The 10,666-nt window shown below is 42.2% G+C and overlaps 1 non-coding gene across 1 annotated transcript; it reads right to left on the bottom strand.

The window, feature by feature from the left end:
- Positions 1–3,331: 3,331 nt before the first annotated feature.
- Positions 3,332–3,403, bottom strand: TRNAP-AGG (transfer RNA proline (anticodon AGG)). The gene has a single exon. It is a non-coding gene; the product is annotated as a tRNA-Pro (tRNA).
- Between the last annotated feature and the right edge of the window lie 7,263 nt (positions 3,404–10,666).

Consider the following 10,666-nt stretch of genomic DNA (forward strand, 5'->3'; position numbering starts at 1 on the left):
GGTCCCATCCTGTATGTATGGCTCCCCGGTCCCATCCTGTATGTATGACTCCCCGGTCCAATCCTGTATGTATGACTCCCCGGTCCCATCCTGTATGTATGACTCCCCAGTCCCATCCTCATAGCTCCCAAGCATCCCAATTCCCACGGGACAGTCCCGGTTTTGACACCCCCCTACCGCGTCCCGCCCAGGATGGTATTTTTCCCGCATTGCACTGAGCCACTACGCCACGCCCCCCATCCACCGACGCCATGCTCGCCATCCCAGATAGATGCACCGCAGTCTGCAATGATGTGGCTGGGCTGTGTGTTCTGTCTGTGCGCAGAGGACCTGTGAGAGGGGAGGAGTCAGAGGTCACATGATCAGGGCCCTCCATGTCTATGTGGCTGGGCTGTGTGTGTTCTGTGCACACAGGACCTGTGAGAGGGGAGGAGTCAAGGGTCACATGATCAGGGCCCTCCATGTCTATGTGGCTGGGCTATGTGTGTTCTGTGCACACAGGACCTGTAAGAGGGGAGGAGTCAGGGGTCACATGATCAGGGGCTGTGTCTGCCTCCATGTCTGTCTGCACTCTGCAGGAGTCTGGTCTGCTGTGCTGGTTGTCATGCTGGATGAGGTAAAGTTTCTGTGTGTGGTCAGGAGAGGTTTACAGTGTAGATGTAGCAGAGCCGTGTGTACGAGGTGTATAGAGCAGAGCCACGTGTGTACGAGGTGTACGGAGCAGAGCTGTGTGTGTACGAGGTGTACGGAGCAGAGCCACGTGTGTACAAGGTGCACAGAGCAGAACAGCGCATGTATGGGGCATACGGAGCAGAGCCGTGTGTGTACGGGGCGTACGGAGAAGAGTCGCATGTGTATGGAGTGGAGCCGCGCGTGTACGAGGTGTACGGAGAGGAGCCACACGTGTACGAGGTGTATGGAGCGGAGTCGTGTGTGTGCGGAGTGGAGCCATATGTGTACTGGATGTACGGAGTGGAGCAAAGTGTGTACGAGGCATACAAAGTGGGCGTTTCCCACGGACACCGGAGTACATGGCGGAGCCCCAAGGAGCACTTTAAAACTCGCACATGACGTTCCACCAATAGTGATGTGCTGGAAGCTGACCGGAAATGAGCTAATTTCATGAGGAGATTGTGACGGAACCAGGAATGCTTCAGATCCATCACCGTGTCTTCTGACAGCACGGACAGCAGGATCACCTTGGAATCGGGGATGCCGGCCATGTGAGCGGATCATGATATGTCCTGCACCGGGAGGCTCAGGTGGGCATTTCATTGGGAGTCGGGCTGCTATAGTATCTTTATAGAATCTTTCTTTCTTTCTCTCTCTCTCTCTGTTTCTTTATTTCTCTGTTCTTTCTTTCTCTCTGTTTCTTTCTCATTCTCTGTTCTGTCTTTCCCTCTTTTTCTTTCTCTCTCTCTATCTGTTCTTTCTTTCTCTCTCTAATCTTTCTTTTTTTTCTTTCTCTCTCTCTGTTTTTTCTTTCCCCTCTATCTTTCTTTCTTTCTTTCTTTGTCTTTCCTCTCTTTCTTTCTTTCTCTCTGTACTTTCTTTCTTTACTTCTTTCTTTCTCTCCCTCTGTTCTTTCTCAGTCTCTCTGTGTTCTTTCTTTCCCCTCTTTCTTTCTTTCTCTGTTCTTTCTTTCTTTCTTTCTTTCATTTTTTTATCTTTCTTTCTCTTTCTTTCTCTCTGTTCTTTCTTCCCCTCTTTCTTTCTCTCTCTCTCTTGCTCTGTTTTTTCTTTCCCCCTCTTTCTTTCTTTCTCTCTCTGTTCTTTCTTTCTTTTTTTTTTTTCTTTCTTTCTTTTCCTTTCTCTCTCTATTATTTCTTTCTTTCCCCTCTTTCTTTCGCTCTCCCTCTGTTCTTTTTTCTGTCCCCTCTTTCTTTCTCTCTCTGTTCTTTCTTTCCCCTCTTTCTTTCTCTCTATCTGTTCTCTCTCTGATCTATCTTTTTTCTTTCCCCTCTTTCTCTCTCTCTCTGTTCTTTTTTTCTGTCCCCCCTTTTTTCTCTCTGTGTTCTTTCTTTCTCTCTTTTTCTCTCTTCTTTCTTTATTTACCCTTTTTATTTTTCTCAGTTCTTTCTTTCTCCTTTCTTTCTCTCTCTCTGTGCTTTCTTTCGCTATCTGTTTTTTCTTTCTTCCTCTCTCTGTTCTTTCTTTCGCTCTCTGTTCTTTCTTTCCCCTCTTTCTTTCTCTCTGTTCTTTCTACTTTCTCTCTCTGTTCTTCTCTCTGTTCTTTCTTTCTCTCTCGCTCTCCTTTCTTTCTTTCTCTCTCTATTTTCTTTTTTCTCTCTCTCTGTTTTCTTTCTTTCTTTTCCTTAGTACCAGTCAGTGTGCCCACAGTACCAGCCACTGTGCCCATAATTCCAGCCACTATGCCCCTAATAGCAGTCAGTGTGATCAGCAGTGCTAAATGGGTGTGACTGGGCATGGACATGGGTGTGACTTGTCGTGAGATGGGTGTGGTCAGGCATGGCCTAAAATTTGTGGCGGCAGCAACCTTTGTCCCTCTTTCCCTTCTTGAAAAGTTGGTAGGTATGCATCCTGTATGTATGACTCCCTGGTTCCATCCTGTATGCATGGCTCCCTGGTCCCATCCTGTATGCATGGCTCCCTGGTCCCATCCTGTATGCATGGCTCCTTGGTCCCATCCTCTATGTATGACTCCCTGGTCCCATCCTGTTTGCATGGCTCCCTCGTTCCATCCTGTATGCATGGCTCCCTGATCCCATCCTGCATGTATGGCTCCCTGGTCCCATCCTGTATGCATGGCTTGCCTTGGCTCTGCTCCCCCGGTCCTCACTCGTCCTCCCCGGTCTTCATCACGCAGTGGCTGCAATGTCCCTGCATCTGTCTCTGATTACCGGGTTCCAGCAGCACTTCCTGTATTCAGCCATGTGACCGCTGAATACAGCAAGTGCTGCTGGAAGCCAGGAAATCAGAGATAGATGCAGGGACACTGCAGACACCGCGCCAGGAGTGGGTGAGTATGCTGTCACAGCTGCTGTCTCCTGCCGCTCACCCTCCCCTGCTGGCTTATACTCCTGGTTGTGGCTATAGCAGCGGTGGAGAGGGGTCCTTGCAGCGGGGGAGTCCCAGCAGTGGGGGTCCGGCAGTGACCCGCTGGTGGTACTGCGCAAGGGGCTGGTACCACCAGCGGGTGCCATATTGGAACATCCATTACATGGATGTTTCAATATGACGGTCAGGCTACTTCCAGTTGGTGCGATGAAATTATGGGAATCGAGGACATCCAGACGTAAGTGGATGACGGACAATTTTAGGTAAGTATATATATATAGATATTGGCCAATAAAATTTAATAAAATTATCAGGGCTCGTCCGGGATTTGAACCCGGGACCTCTCGCACCCTAAGCGAGAATCATACCCCTAGACCAACGAGTCAGCTGAGATGTCTTGTTTCCAGATGTAGTACAGGAAATTCAGTTCAGCAAAGGCAGAGGTCATTACTTATTTTGATTGTGAAGTGGAACCTGAGAACCGCGAGATAGGAAAGTAACATTTTCACATCTTTAATATTTTATTTCCTCAACATTTTATTAATTATTTTAAATGACATAAGCCGAATATTGTTTGCAAAATCAAGGGAAATTTTATATGAAAGGAATTGTAATGCAAATAGTTTTGTAAAATATGAATAATTTACATTGATCCCCATATGTACAGGAGTAATAAAGGTGGCAGTATAGAAGAGATGAAACAATCCTATTCTCTGTAGCTGCATCAAATAATGTAAATGGAGATATTGAAGTTGTTGAAATGATTGGCTGGCGGGTACCAAAGAGCCCCCTCTGCTCTCGCTGTTTGCTGCCTATTTGTTACTAACCAGCAGTGCGATAATGCTGACCATACCATCAACCTGGTTAGACTATTCGTACATTGAACACTATAAGGGTTTTAGAAAAAAGATATGGCATTTTGTTTATTTTGACAAATTTAACTAGCAGATCAGATTTCTGTGAGTGTACTCAAACAAAGAACTTCAATTATCTGTATATTTATATACATATATAGATATATACTGTATATATACACACACACACATATATATATACACATACATTATATATATATATATACATATATATATATATTATGTGTATTATACCCATATGAATTCTGGTGGTCAGGAGCTTCTTTAATGTTCTGCAAGAAAGTTTCACAGTCTATTTTAAGAAGTAGCTACAAGTGCCACATCAGCAGTGAAGCAGACATTGTATCATATTACAATGAGTCTTGAGCTTTACATCTTCACAGTGTCTCATACTGTGAATAGCTGTAGGAATTTAAATGTTCGTGTAGAAACCATTTACTTACGGGGTGATAAAATTAAAATCTATAATTATGATAATCAATAAATGGGTTATTCCCAAAATATGATAGGTGATAAATTACTGATCTTTGAGGAACAGCCTGGAACAGCACTTGGGTACTTTCGGCAGTACCATGGACAATTAATTAAGTGTAGGATGATACTGAGTGAGTTCTGCAAAGCCCATTTCCTTTGTTCCTGAGTCTCAATCTTTGGATCACTGGGTTCCCAGCAGTTGGACAACTAGCAATCAATAAGTTATCCCCTGTCCCATTGGCGATAGGAGATAAATTACTATTTTGTAAATTTGAATTTGTATTACATCAATTTTTTCCTTTTGTAGGTGTATTAATTTTTATGTAAAGTAAACCTAGGGCTGCCACCAGGAATTTCAGGGCCCCATACTGATAACATTTTCGAGCCCCCTTGAGACTCTGCCCAGGCTCGCCACAAGCTCTGCCTCCACCTTTTGAACCTTCCACAGTCCCACCGACACTCTTTGAAAAACTCCTCTTTTGAATCACGTCCTCACCATTCACACATTAACAGTTCCCATCGAACACCACATCACATATTTTTTTATCCACCACCACGACAAGGTAGACTCTTTTGGCTGGGCTCTACTCTACTCTAACCTATTAAACATTTCTTAAAATATCCAATTCTCTTTTTAGGTATATTTTTATTTAATTTTCTTTAAGGAAATGTGTCACAAACATTTTTTACAATGACCAATAATAACACATACAAGGAACTAATACTTTAACACCATGGCTGAACCACATATCACCACCACATGGTAACCAAGTAATACCACAAACAAGGAAAAATACCACCACACCATGACCAGACAACATATTACCTCCACATAGTGACCGAATAATACCACTTACATGGAATAAATACTATCATGCCATGACTTTCTTTCTTTCTCTCTGTTCTTTCTTTCTCTCACTCTGTTCTTTCTTTCCTCTTTCTGTCTCTGTCTCTGTTCTTTCTTTCTCTCTCTGTTCATTCTTTCTTTCTCTCTCTCTGCTCTTTCTTTCCCCTCTTTCTTTCGTTTCTTTCTCCTCTTTCTTTCTCTCTCTCTGGTTTTTTTTTCTCTCTCTGTTCTCTCTGTGTTCTTTCTTTCTCTCTCCATCTCTGTTCTTTCACTTTCTTTATTTCTCTCTCTGCTCTTTCTTTCCCCTCTTTCTTTCTCTCTCTGTTCTTTCTTTCTCTCTTCTTTCTTTCTCTCTTCTTTCTTTCTCTCTTCTTTCTTTCTCTCTCTGTTCTTTCTTTCTTTCCCCTCTTTCTTTCTTTCTTTCTTTCTGTCTCTCTGTTATTTATTTCTTTGCTTCTTTCTTTCTCTCTCTGTTCTTTCTTTCCCCTGTTTCTTTCTCTCTGTTCTTTCTTTCTCTCTCTGTTCTTTCTTTCTTTCCCCTCTATGTTATATTTTCTGTCCCTTCTTTCTTTCTCTCTCTGTTCTTTCTTTATTTCTCTCTCTGTTCTTTCTTTCTTTCTTTGTTTCTTTCTTTCTCTCTCTCTGTTCTTTCTTTCTCCTCATTCTTTCTCTCTCTGTTCGTTCCTTTGCTCTCTATTCTTTCTTTATTTCTCTCTATCTGTTCTTTCTTTCTCTCTCTGTTCTTTGTTTCTCTCTCTGTTCTTTCTTTTGCTCTCTGTTCTTTCTTTCTTTCTTTCTCTCTCTGTTCTTTCTTTCTCTCTCTGCTATTTCTTTTCTTTCCTTCTCTTTCTTTCTTTCTTTCTTTCTCCTCTTTCTTTCTCTCTGTTTTCTTCTTTCTCTCTCTGTTCTCTCTTCTTTCTTTCTCTATCCATCTCTGTTCTTTCTCTTTCTTCTTTCTCCCTTTCTGTTCTTTCTTCCTTTCCCCTCTTTCTTTCTCTCTTCTTTCTTTCTCTCTATCTGTTCTTTCTTTCCTTCTTTCCCCTCTTTCTTTATCTCTGTTCTTTCTTTCTTTCTCTCTCTGTTCTTTCTTTCTCTCTCTGTTCTTTGTTTCAGCTCTTTCTTTCTCCCTCTCTGTTCTTTGTTTCTTTGCTTCTTTCTTTCTCTCACTCTGTTCTTTCTTTCCCCTCTTTCTTTCTCTCTCTGTTCTTTCTTTGTTTCTCTCTCTGTTCTTTGTTTCCCTTCTTTCTTTCTCTCTCCTTTCTTTTGCTCTTTGTTCTTTCTTTCTCTCTATCTGCTTTTTCTTTCTATCTTTGCTCTTTCTTTCTTTCTCTCTTTTCTTTCTTTGTTTTGCTCTCTGTTTTTTCTTTCTTTCTCTCTCTGTTCTTTCTTTATTTCTCTCTGTTCTTTCTTTCTCTGTCTCTTTCTTTCTCTCTCTCTGATTTCTTTTTTCTCTCTCTCTGTTCTTTCTTTTCCTTGTACCAGTCAGTGTAACCACAGTACCAGCCACTGTGCCCATAATGCCAGCCACTGTGCCCTCAGTACCAGTCAGTTTGATCAGCAGTGCTAAATCGGTGCGGTTGGGGTGTGGACAAGGGTGTCACTAGTTGTGAAATGGGTGTGTTCGGTCGTGGCCTTTGTCCCTCTTTCCCTTCTCCAACAGTTGAGAGGTATGATGGTGGGCCCCAAGAATGATTTTTCTCTGGTGGGCCCAAGATACTCCAGTCTGACGCTGGACATATATGCTGACAAGTTATAACTGAATGCTGCACCGAGACAATGAACTAGACATATTTGCTGACTGTTGTGTCTGTGCAACTGCAGGTTGTGGACAGGAGGCCTCAGCACCTCCTTCCTAAATAGCAGATTGTGAAGGACGTAACACAGGGGAAGGGCCAGTAATTTCGTCAGATACAGATTTTGTGCCCAGCCATTACGCCCACCTACTGGTGTGCTGCGTATATGGGCAGTATATGGTGTATGCTAACAGCAGTATTATGTCGAATTTCTGTTTATAAAGGGAACTAGCAGCATATATAAAGAGCAAGTTTCATTAGACCTCATTCACATGTCAGTATTTGGTCAGTATTTTTCATCACTGTTTGTGTAAGGAGGTGAGATTTTATGTCTTACTTGCTCCCCTTCTCTCTGATTGTCTCCTGGTCATTAATGTTCACAAATGTGTCTATGATAAATGCTTGCGGTACTGCGACTTCTAAATTATGTATTATCGCTCATTTTTAATGGTATTGCCACATGTACAGTATGTTTTGTAGAAAGTTGTAATATATTGTCTTGTATTCTTGTATCATATTATTACATAATATAATGTGCTTGTTGTGCATTACAGTAGGGAAAGTTAGTGCATCCTCCTCCATTAGAGGAGGGGACTTTTAGTATATAGCTCCTATAGACTCGGGTAAGTGTAGTTCTGTTGAGAGCCACTAGATGGGGCATACTAGTGGGCCTGATAGGTGTAGCTGATAGGAGGGTTATTTGTAGAAGGGGCTGCCAGGTAGTAACAGGATAGTTGGCTAGGAAGTTAAGGCAGACGGGGCCAGGGCGCCCTACTGTCCATGGGGCTACACAACGTTCAAGCGCTTCAGCCCACGTTACCCACAGCCACTGTGTGTCATAGCAGTGGGCCAGTACAGAAACGTGAAGATGTGGCAACCTGTCACCTGGCAGATGCTTTTAGGGCAGGAGTCAGCTAGACAGCTGAAGTGAAGGGAGCTGGAGGTTTGATGAGTTTGGTACAGATGGGCTAGATGCTTTACCAGAGGCAAAAATTAAAGATGTGTCTGACAGGATATCAGGACTCTTCAGACCTACAGATGACTACCCATTCCTGCTACTACATGTGGGGACAAATGACACCGCAAGAAACGACCTGGAAACCATCTGCAGAGACTTTGAAGACTTAGGCAAGAAAGTGAAAGAACTGGGAGCGCAGGTGGTCTTCTCTTCCATCCTCCCAGTGGATGGCCATGGAAGAAGGAGGTGGAATAAGATTCTGCAGGTGAACAACTGGCTACGTCGATGGTGCCGTCAGCAACGATTTGGATTTCTGGATCACGGAGTGAACTACTTATACGATGGACTACTTGCTAGAGATGGGGTGCACCTTACGAAGACTGGAAAGCATGTATTTGGAAGTCGCCTTGCTACACTTGTAAGGAGAGCTTTAAACTAGAACAACATGGGAAGGGAAGCAAAAGACCAGAAAAAGCCATACACCTGACAAATGCTATTGAGAACTCTGCTATTAGAAGTGGAAAGGAAGAACAAAAACGAAAGAATCTAATTAATAAAAATATTGGAGAAAGAGAAACCAATCACAAACTAAAATGTTTCTATACTAATGCACAAAGCATGGGCAACAAACAAGGAGAATTGGAACTACTAACACAGGAAAAGAAATATGATGTCATTGGAATCACTGAAACTTGGTGGGACAATACACATGATTGGAATACAAGACTAGAAGGATACAACTTATTTGCAAGAAACAGACATGATAAAAGAGGAGGGGGTGTCGCATTGTATGTTCGAAACGCATATATCTGCACAGAGATTGAAGCTTCAGAGACTGGGAGTTCTGTGGAAACTGTTTGGGTAAGAATACAAGGACAGAACAATGGAAAGGACACCATTGTAGGCATTTACTACAGGCCGCCTGTGCAAGCCGAAGATATGGATGAACTCTTTATGCATCAGATGGCCAAGTTCTCCAAAAAATATGACATAGTTGTCATGGGAGATTTCAACTATCCAGACATTTGTTGGGAATCTCTCTCAGGCAAAACTAACAGGTCAAGGAAATTCTTATCCTCTCTTGCTGACAACTTTATCTTCCAAAAGGTAAGGGAGAAAACAAGGGGAACTGCTACCTTGGATCTAATCCTTATAAACAGGGAGGAAATGGTTGAGGAGGTAAAAGTGGCTGGGACCCTAGGAGGAAGCGACCATGCTATTTTAGAATTTTGGATAACTAGAGGCGGAAGACCTGTGAAGACTCAGACGTCAAGGTTAGATTTCAGAAAGGCAGATTTTAAGGGATTCAGAAAGAGAATTGGAGGGATCCAATGGCTAGATATCCTTAAAGACAAAAATGTCCAGGAAGGATGGGAAATCTTGAAAAACGAAATTCTCAAAGCACAGTTGTTAACAATTCCGAAAAGAGGGAAGAATAGGAAGCATTTAAGGAAACCAGGATGGATGAACACAGAACTTAAGCACATGCTAAAAAGGAAGAAAAAAATGTTTATAAAATGGAAAGAGGGAGGCATATCTAAAGAAGAATATAATGCTGTCTGCAGAACCTGCAGGGCACAAATCAGATTATCTAAAGCTGAAAATGAACTGAGGCTTGCAAGAGATGTCAAAAGCAATAATAAAGGATTTTGGGGATATGTCAAAAGTAAAAGAAAAGTCAAAGATGCTATAGGATTTTTACAGGATGAAAATGATGAAATGGTAAGACAGGATGTTGAGAAGGCTGAACTTTTAAATTCCTATTTTGCATCTGTTTTCTCTCAGAGAGGAAATGCAACATCAACTGTTATTCACTGTCCTATTAAGGGAATAGAAGAATCCAGGATATCTATAAACAGAAAGATAGTGAGGAAACACTTAGCTAACCTAAATGAATTCAAGTCTCCAGGTCCAGATGAATTACACCCCAGAGTACTGAAGGAGATAGCAGAAGCAATTTTTGAACCCCTCTCCATAATCTTTGAAAATTCTTGGAGAACAGGAGAAGTGCCAGAAGACTGGAGAAGAGCAAATGTTGTTCCTATCTTCAAAAAAGGGAAGAAGGTGGACCCAGGCAACTATAGGCCGGTGAGTCTGACTTCTATACCAGGAAAGATCTTTGAACAAATTATTAAACAACATGTATGTCAATACCTGGATAAGAATGAAGTGATTAAACAGAGTCAGCATGGGTTTGTAACTAATAAGTCATGTCAGACTAACTGAATTTCCTTCTATGACGGTATCACTGATTGGGTGGATCAAGGAAATGCTGTAGATATAGTATATCTTGACTTCAGCAAAGCATTTGACAAAGTCTCTCATACAATCCTTATTGAAAAAATGACTAAGTATGGAATGGACAAGGCAACTGTTAGGTGGATTCATAACTGGCTTAGTGATCGGACCCAAAGAGTAGTCGTAAATGGCTGCACATCCAGTTGGAAGAATGTCTCAAGTGGGGTACCACAGGGCTCTGTCCTGGGCCCTGTATTGTTCAACATCTTTATCAACGATTTAGATGAAGGAATTGAGGGTAAACTGATTAAATTTGCTGATGACACAAAGCTAGGAGGGATAGCTAATACTAGAGAAGAGAGAGAGAGGATTCAAAAAGATTTAAATAAACTGGAGAAGTGGGCAGCAACTAACAGAATGGTTTTTAACAGGGAGAAATGCAAAGTACTACATCTGGGCAATA

Source organism: Dendrobates tinctorius, unplaced genomic scaffold (assembly GCF_039654945.1).
Source record: "Dendrobates tinctorius isolate UK_male_01 unplaced genomic scaffold, ASM3965494v1 ptg000127l, whole genome shotgun sequence".
NCBI classification, from domain to species: Eukaryota; Metazoa; Chordata; class Amphibia; order Anura; family Dendrobatidae; genus Dendrobates; species Dendrobates tinctorius.